Raw genomic sequence first — 10,078 nt, 5'->3', positions numbered from 1 at the left:
TACAAATTGGGAGACCAACTTTTATAGAAGCAATGTTAATGCACAGACCGAATAAAACCAAAATTAATTAAGTCAGCTGGAATTCATGAGAGATAGCTCAATCGAATGAAAATAGCGCCCTCTATAGGCGCAATGTATCTTTTAAAGATACATTTAGTGTCGGATCGTTTTTTTTTTCAATTTTGCAAAAAATTTATCTCTGCCTGATTCTATCGGAATATTAATATTATCGGAAAAATATTAATCGATTTTCAGACCAAAAATAAAATATCGACAATATTGATAGTACCATCGATAGTTGCAAGCTTACTAGGGGGTTTCAAGTCGGTATCCCTGCAAAATAAATACGGCATTGCTAGATAACACACACGTATGTCCTTCAGTGATAGTAGAAAAGAAAATGTTGAAACGAAATTATTATTCTTATCATTCCTTGCCTAGTTTGAATCAAAACAAATTTTCACTTTTCAAATTCCAATGAAATTTCCATTCTACTTTTAATTTTAAAATAAATTAAATCAAATTAATTTTGAATTGACTAAATGCTCCATTCAGTATTTATTATTTCTCAGAACAATTTGTTTAGGGAATCCTTCGCAAGACTCTCATGTCCCAAGTCCCAGGAGTCCTTCAAACCGTTTATAATTGTAAAACATGGCTTAAACAAGATAAATACGATGAAATTAAAACAAGAACAAGATCGTTCACAAGGATAACGCCAAGCAGTTAAGCAATCACAACAGCAACTACAAAGAAACAGGCAAACAAGGACATTACACATTTCAAAATGTCATTGCTTTGAAAGTCTGTTACTGTAACTCTGGCCTACTGCTGTGTCATTGTTGCACCCATTGCTTGCCTATGATGAAGGAAGGAATGGAGGACGAATTCCTTCACTACCCATACTGAACACAGAGCCTTTAAGCCGGCTTTGATCTAAGCCCTCTTTAAACCATTGTACACTAGATCATGGTAACGAGTTGCAAAATGTTTTATCTTGGTTATAGTATCGATAGAGGACTATTTCTTAGAGATGTTTTTCTTTAATGTTTTGCCAACATCTTGTGTGACACTGTTGGGGGTTGCCACCACACTCTGACTATTGAACGAATGTAGGTGAACAATGAGCATCATTGATCTCTATCACATTGTCTCGAATTGTTAAATTTGTTGTGAAACATTGCCAAGAAGCGTTTAAATCCTGGTGGCGCCGTTTTTCAATCGAGTACAAAGACGATAAATGGAATGAAAGGATATTATGCATATCGCAAGGATAACTAGGGAATGGTGCAATGGTGAAACAAATTTCTACAGGATTATATCAGCATTGCCCAGACAATAGGCTAATACTTGTAAGTGTGAAGATGGTTGAAGCTTGGTTAATATGCAGGTGATTAATCCTTAACACTTCTATCGAATACTAAGCCCATACCAAGACGTTGTAGGGCAAACCAAATTTAGTTTGCAATAACACCCAAATATAAACCCCAAAAACAAACTTTCTTTCAGTAATAGCTTCGTCCTCTCACGACCTGGATAACCCCATAGGATTTTCGAAGTCCTACCGACTGTTTCGCTGTTCCACAATGTTACATGCACGTTTTTCACCCACGTGAAAGACTTGGGGATAACCAAGTTTATCGACGGCAGTCCTCTGGCCTTCACTGCCAAATCTTCTGCCCTTTCATTCCCCCTTACTCCGTTATGTCCCGGCACCCAAACGATGCGGATTGTGCCATCCTCAGAGAAGGCGTTAGTCTCCTTCTTACACTCTTTGGTGACTGTAAGAGTGCAAACAAATTTCGAACGAATCACCAATCACAAATCTCCGAGATCTGGGGTATATAAAAATTAGGGTAATGAGTAGTGCTTTTAAGGGGAGGGATGGCACCTCAGATATTTCGCTTCAAATATGTATATCAAATTCGTGCTACACTCCCAAATCCTTTTGATTTGAGCCCCATATTGCCATGGTCGGTAAATATGAACCGTTTGGAGCGTGTTTTGGGGTTGGGGCAGCCACCGGTACTTTGCCTTGAAAAAGAAATATCAAATTAGTTCTTTACCTCCAAATACCATTGATTTGAGCTCCATATTGCCATACTCGGATATAAAGTTCAGTTATGGCGTACCTCCAAACACTTGGCTCCAAAATTGGATATCAAATTCGTTTTCTAATCTCAAATACCTTTCATTTGAGTCCTGTATTATCATAATGGGTCAATTAACCTATTTGATGTATTTTTGGGAGGAAAAGCGCCACCTGGACTTGAACGCAAATTTTAATGTCATATTCGTAAACTACTCCCAAATACCTTTCGTTCTAGTCCCATGTAGCCGTAGACGGCTAATATGCCCATTTGGGGGTATTTGGGGAAAGGGGAGGATCAGCCCCCATCCGATATAAAAAAAATATATATAGACTATGTTTCCTTCCACGCAAACCTATACAAATTGGTTCAGCCGACTCCTATACAGTCAAAATGGGTTTTATGCCCATTTGGGGCGTTTTTGAGGGGTGGGCTGACCCCCTATACTTCTATCTGATTTTGTATACCAAATTCGAAATCTACTCCCGAATACCCTTCATTTGAGCCCCATATTGACATGAAGGTCCAATATGTTTTTTTGTGGGAGTTTTGAGGTTGGGGTGGTCCGATGGGTACTTAGACTCAAATTTTAGTACCACATTCGTATTTTACTTTACAATACCTTTCATTTGATACCCATATTGTATCAATCGGTTCTCTTTTAATTTTGGGTGGTGTTTTGAGCATAAGGGGGAGGGTCCGTCCCCCATCCGATTTCGAAAAATTATACATCCTTCCAGACCAACCTGCGCAATGTGCGAAAATTTCAATAGGAACAAACAAACAACCCGAGTACCATATAACCATGATTGGCTAATGTGCAAATTTTGGGCGTTTTTGGGGGGTGGGTGACCCCCTATACTTCGCTGTGAATTTGTATACCCGATTCGTTATCTACTCCCGCATACTTTTCATTTGATACCCATATCATCCTTATCGGTCCACTTTTGATTTTTGTTGGTATTTTTGGGGTAAAGGGGGAGGGTCCGCCCCCTTCCGATATCAATAAATTATGAAGCCAGGCCTAGACCGATCTGGATTTGGATATAGCTGCCATATAGACCGATCTCTCGATTTAGGTCATCCTTCTTCAATTTGACTCAGATCGGTCCAGATTTGGATATAGCTGCCATATTGACCGATCTCTCGATGTAAGGCTTTGGGCACATAAAAGGCGCATTTATTTTCCGATGTCGCCGAAATTTGGAACAGTGAGTTAAGTTAAGCCCCTCGACATACTTCTGCAATATGGCACAGATCGGTTCAGATTTGGATATAGCTGCCATATAGACCGATCTCTCGATTTAAGGTTTTGAGCCCATAAAAGGCGCATTTTTCGTCCGATGTCGCTCGGATAGATCCGTCCAGATTTCGTTCTCTCGGTTAAAGTATTGGGGCCATAAAGGCGCATTTATTGTCCGAGTTCGCTGAAATTGGGAACAGTGAGTTGCGTTAGGCTCTTCGACATTTTTCTGCAACTTGGCCCAGATCGGTCCAGATTTGGATATAGCTGCCATATAGGCGCATTTATAATCCGATTTCACTGAAATTTGACACAGTGACTTATGTTAGGCTTTTCGACATCAGTGTCGTATATGCATCAGATCGGTTTATTTTTTGATATAGATAATAAAAAGACCAATATTTTGTTATATACAATTGAACAATGGCTTGTACTTTGGTATTTGGTATTTCGGTCCAAATCGGAACATATTTCGATACAGCTGCTATGGGGCATAAGGTACGCATTTTCACCGGATTTTGACGAAAGATGGTTGACATATATACCCAAGGTGGTGGGTATCCAAAGTTCAGCCCGGCCGAACTTAACGCCGTATTACTTGTTATATATAAATCATATGTGCCAAATTTCATGCGGATAGTTTTATAGGGACGGACGACGGACAGACTCTCCAAGAATTTTCGAAGACGATCAAGAATATATACAGTACATATACCTTGCAGATTCACATATCTATATTTCCATCCATTACAAACATAATGACCAGATTAATGTACCCCCTTAACCCGCAAAAGTGTAGCCAAACCGTTTCAATCCAAGAAACTACCAAACATTCAAAGAATTAATGAAAACCAACCACAATAATTTCACACTACTCCTTACATTACCGCATTTCTTCGAATTCCTTAAAATGCATCGCTCACTCCGTTTGAAGGCACTTCATTCGCATTGTTTGGCATCCGAGAACTTCAGAGAAAATGCGAGCAATCGCATCATTGCATTGGCATGTGAATTGTTTTGTGGTGGTGCGCTCACCCGAAATGCATAACGTCGGCTCAATTATTTGTTGAGAATGTGATAATTGTTTCAAGAACTTTTTTCCTATACTCCAAGACTTTTGAATGCACGAGTACCATAAAACTCATGAAGTAAGATTTTTTTTATAGGAGGCTTGAGAAAGAAACACTTTCCATTGAGATGCGATTCAATTCATACTCCGAACTTAGGAGAGCACGATCAATGAATTATTTGCTCAATGGAAACAAGGGATCAACGCGGTTTACACTTTTCTTTTACTAAATTGCCCTAGCCTCTAACAATGAATGAATGAATGGGAGGTATGATTCATTTATTCGGTATTTCTTGGATTTTTGTTTTGGTTTTGTATTTGAAGTTTGAAAAAAAAATCCGAAACAATTGTTTTAAATTGGAGTGGCCACAATTACCATTTATGCCAAAAGGGTGGCGAGAAGCACAGTGTCTAAGTTATATAAAAACTAAAAAAAACAAGTAAAAAGGCATTAAATTCGGCCGGGCCGAACTTTGGATACCCACCACCTCAGGTATATATGTAGACCCCCTTTCGTCGCAATCCGGTGAAAATTGGATAACTTATGCACCCAAATTCGGCACTGTCATTAAGTGATCTACTTAATATAAGTCGCTGTTGAATTTTGTATTTCAAATTTCACCAAAATCGGATAATAAATAAAGCTTTTATGAGCTTCAGACCCTTAATCGGCATATCTGTCTATATGACAGCTATATCTAAATACAGTCCGATCTGAACCATATTTGGGACGGATGTCTGGAGACCAGCGAAATCGGGTAATAAATAAAACTTTGATGGGCTTCAGACCCTTTATCGGCACATTAGTTTATATGGCAGCTATATCTCAATACAGTCCGATCTGAACCATATTTTGGTCCTATGTTTGGAGGCCTAAAACTACTCACTGTTCCAATTTTCAGTGAAACCGGTTAAAAAACGATGTTTTTATGGGCTTTAGACCCTTTATTTGGAGATCGGTCTATATGACAGCTATATCTTATTATAGCCCGATTTAATCCATATTACGGTTGGATGTTGGGGGACCTAAAACTACCCACTGTTTCAAATTTCTTCAGACCCTTTATCTCAACCATATTTGGGTCCTATGTTGGGAGGCGTAAAACTACTCACTGTTTAAATTTTCAGCGAAATCGGTTAAAAGTAATGCTTTTATGGGCTTCATACCCTTTATTTGGAGATCGGTCTATATGACAGCTATATCTAATTATAGTCCGGCCTGGACCATGTTTAAATCAGATGTCGGGAGGCTTATGTTAACCCACTGTTTCAAATTTCAGCGTAATCGGTTAATAAATAAAGTTTTTATGGGCTTCAGACCCTGTATCGGCAGATTGGTATATATGGCAGCTATATCTAAATATGGTCCGATCTGAACCATATTTGGGTCAGATGGTCCTAAGCTACTCACTGTTTCAAATTTCATCGAAATCGAATAACAAATAACAAATAAAGCATTTATGGACATTAGACCATTTATCGGCAGATCGGTCTATATAGCAGCTATATCCAAATATGGTCCGAGTTGGACCGTTCAAGAACTTAACCAAAAGACGTATCTGTGCCAAATTTCAGCTGAATATCTCAATTTTTAAAGCCTGTAGAGTGATTACAACAGACGGACGGACAGATGGATAGACAAACAAAAGTACAGACACACGGAAATTTCATTTATATATATACAAATTTCTATTCTATTATTTCTCGAAAATTTTTCCCACATTTTAAAATTGCTCCATAATTTTTAAATTTCTACAAATTCAAATTTAAAAATTTTTAAAACTTTTTTCATAGTTTCAAAATGTCTCCAAAATTTAAAATATTTTTAGAATTGTTTTAGAAATGTTTTCAACATTTTTTAAATTTCTCCAAATTGTAAACTACACAAATTTTCAAAATTCCTTTGACACTTAAAAATTTCTTCAGAATTTTTTTATCATTTTTTTATCATTTTTCTTATCAAATTTTATATTTAAAAAATATATCTCCAAAACTTAAGTTTCTTCAAAAATTTCTTAAACATTTTAAAATTTTTCAATTTCTTAAAAATTTTTCAATTTCGTCAAAATTTTTAAATTTCTCCAAAATTTTTAAATTTCTCCAAAATTTTTAAATATCTCCAAAATTTTTAAATTTCTCCAAAATTTTCAAATTTCTTCAAAATGTTTAAATTTCTCCAAAATTTTTAAATTTCTCCAATATTTTTTAATATCAAATTTTGATATTTCAAATTTGAAATATCAAAATTTCTTCCATATTTTAAAATAACTCCAAAATTTTAAAATTTCTCCACCGAGACAATCTTCAAAAGCATCTTTCCATGTTCTCGCTGATCTTTAAAAAAAAAACTTTCCTTGGATCTGCAGAATATCCTCGTCAGCCCATGCGAGAAATTTTGCGCAATTCCTGTTAAGAACTAATAGAACTTCGTTGGCTATAATGATTCGTAGAATCCACAGGCACGCTCCTTGAGGCGTTTCTCTAGCACTCGCCTTCTGACTGCACCATCTCCCAAGTTTGCATACACAATCCTACTTCATTGCATATTATTCTTCCATTGAGAGATTTTCGAATATTTCAAAGACGTCAGTTATCACCATATCTTGCCAGAATTTACTATTGCAAAATTTTTTTTCTTAAAACTTTTGTCATGAAATACCTCTTCTCCACCCTCACACAAAATTTTTGCTTTTTCTTCCCACTGTATCATTCAAACAACTGCTGCTGCGATCTCAATTTAAAAGGGTTAAATTGTATCCAAATGTTGTAAGAATCTCAGCTGACGTTAGAAAAGAAAACGAAAAACATGACCACGTGTTATAGTTTTTGGTTAACGAGTGTCATGATCTCTGGGCAAGACTTCCTAGAGAACGATAAAGATTAAATAACTCAAATTTAAAAGAAGCCAATACAAGACTAAGGAAGTAATGAAAGCCATTTAAACTCCCTTCCATTTTTAATTAATCCTTTAATTCTCTGAAATAATCATCTCAAACATAAGTTTCTATAATTTGATATTAAACATAGTTTCCTATATCTTTTTGATTAATTTCCTCCAAAAGCCACATCCTTCCGTTTTTTCTTTAATTTGTTTTTAGGTAGATCAAAAAAAAAAAAACCAAAAATTAAAGGCAACATTTAAACAGATTCCTTTTGAGAGGCTGCTGCAGTTGCCCTTTGCTTTTGAATTTCAAGTGCGAATGCCAAAATGTTCTCACACATTTCCTGCTGTGCTGGGCATGAATCTTCAAATCGGAAGTAGTCAACGATGAAGGATGTTCCCAACATCCTTCTGTAGGCGCACAACCATCGAAACTATCACGCTTACTCAAAATTCTTGTGAGTATCTCAACCAATAAAAATCTTACCAATTTTTTTGTTGTTGCTGGCAAATCGAAAACCTCGAAAAAGGATTCCTTATTTTTTTGGCCACAACACTATGAAAAAAATCGTATTAAAAATTATTGTTGCCTTTTTCCTAAATCATTTTTCTTATATTGCAGCTATGGCGTTGTTGTTTCTTTAGAAATTATTTTTTAAGGCTTCCGTGCCACCTGTTACGGGAGTTGGCCTCATATTGCAACAGACTATCCACTTCACTTTATTCTATGATATTGTTCTTCAAGCGAAGTAGCATGGCTTCCCCATCCTTAAGTTGATGCTTATGTATGTTACGATCAATTTTGGGCCTTTGTTTGCCTTACAAGGATACCTAACATGGCCAAGAAGATTTTCTCAAGTGATTGCTTACACTATATTGAAGATCTCTTGGCCAGCAGTTTCCCTGGAGAAAGGTAAAGGTTGATTTGTTCATATATTCTTAAATGGGGTGTTTTTATTGGTGATATACCAACTGTCTATATTGTTTTTCTTCCTGTTTTTCACTTTTTGTTTCCACGATCCTCATCAGCATTAAATAATAAGCATGAAATGAGTTTTCACTTTTTTCTGTTGTTTTTTCTAGAGATGTTAAACAGATTGACTTTGGATCCTTTTTGAATTTGAATAGTCGTTGTATAATTGGATTTTCTTTCAAAACACTTTCAAACACAAGAGGTGGGCTCGTTGTAATGATTTGCTCGACATTTATGACGGTTTACTTCCGCTTCAGCGAAACTCTCACTGCGGGAGATGTAAGTTGCTGGATGAATGTTTGAATTTAATCTTTCATATATATTAAGGATGCAGGTATTTACATTGAAGAAATTTTCTTCAAAGCTCCAATTTTATAAAAAAAAAGTCAATTTTGTAAATGGAAAATGTCTCAAAATCTCTCCAAGGAATCCATGGTAGGACCAAGAGTGTCGAAAGATTCTGAAACCAAGAACGAACAACGAACGAACGGAGTAATAATACGTATGTCTAGGAGTAGGAATTACCTCTAGAAATTCTAGTAAAATTTTTAACTTCTAACTTTGGTACAGGCACATCACCCTGCAGAGACTTATAGTGCTCCAGATATGCAGTGCAGTGCTTATAATATGGCAAGAACAATATTTCCAACTGCTGGTAGGCGACGAGGACTAGTATCTTCAGTATCAGCATAACAGCAACCCAGCTGAATAATTACAAGTGAAATCTTGCAAGTTTGACCATACCGAATTTCAGTAAACCATTACGAATTCTTTTAAAAATTTATACTAAATGAGCTTAGATGAAGGTCATAAGTTTATAAACGTAGAAAAATTTCAGCCAAATCAGTCAATAAATTGCGACTTCCAGGGACTCAAGACATCAAATCGAGAGATCGGTTTATATGGGAGCTATATCATGCTATAGACCGATTTGGGTCATACCTGGCTAGAGTGTTTGAAGTCTTAAAAGAACACTATGCGCAAAGTTTCAGCTCAATCGGAAAACAATTACGATTTCCGGAGGCTCAAGATGTCAAGTCGAAGGACCACTTTATATGGGAGCTATATGCAAATCTGCCGATGTGATCCAACGAACTACATCAACAAGGAAAAACCATCCAAAAATTCAGAATTTCATCGAAAATCCATTAACAATCAAAATTTTACTTGGAAAACTTAAAATGGCTGTATTTTCTAAAACTCGAAATTTCACTTGGAAGCCTTAAAATATCTGTATCTCCTTAACTATGCGTCCTAGAGGGAAATAGGCCTTAATTCGTGACTCCATCCAAAAATTAAAAATCCAAATTTCACTTGGAAAACTTAAAATGGCTGTATCTCCTAAACTACGCGTCCTAGAGCAAAATGGGCTTTAATTCGTGACTCCATCTAAAAATTCAAAATTTTATGGATCATTCATTAAAAATCGAAATTTCATTTGGAAAACTTGAAATGGCTGCATCTCCTTAACTAGACTTTAATTCGTGACCACATCCTGCACCTGTAACTGGTGCATGGAGTGGGTAGGTACATTTCCGATCTTACTCTGGCTTACATCACTACGGGAGTATGGCCATACTGAATATGCTGCAAGGTCCTGTGCGAACGTAGACAGCAGTGGGTCACAAGCGTCGTCGTCGCCGTATGTGTGACCCCCTCGACCTCTCCCGTGCTGTAATATACGTAACAGCATCATCCCAACACCAATATTGCCAGGCCAGTGCCGAGAAGTGTATAATGTTTGCAATTGAATCGTGGATTTTATGAGTTGGAAGAACATATTGGTTGCAGCGATCCAGGAGACAAAGCTGGGGGATTGGCC

Source organism: Stomoxys calcitrans, chromosome 2 (assembly GCF_963082655.1).
Source record: "Stomoxys calcitrans chromosome 2, idStoCalc2.1, whole genome shotgun sequence".
NCBI classification, from domain to species: domain Eukaryota; kingdom Metazoa; phylum Arthropoda; class Insecta; order Diptera; family Muscidae; genus Stomoxys; species Stomoxys calcitrans.
Note: the sequence above shows the minus strand (reverse complement) of the source record.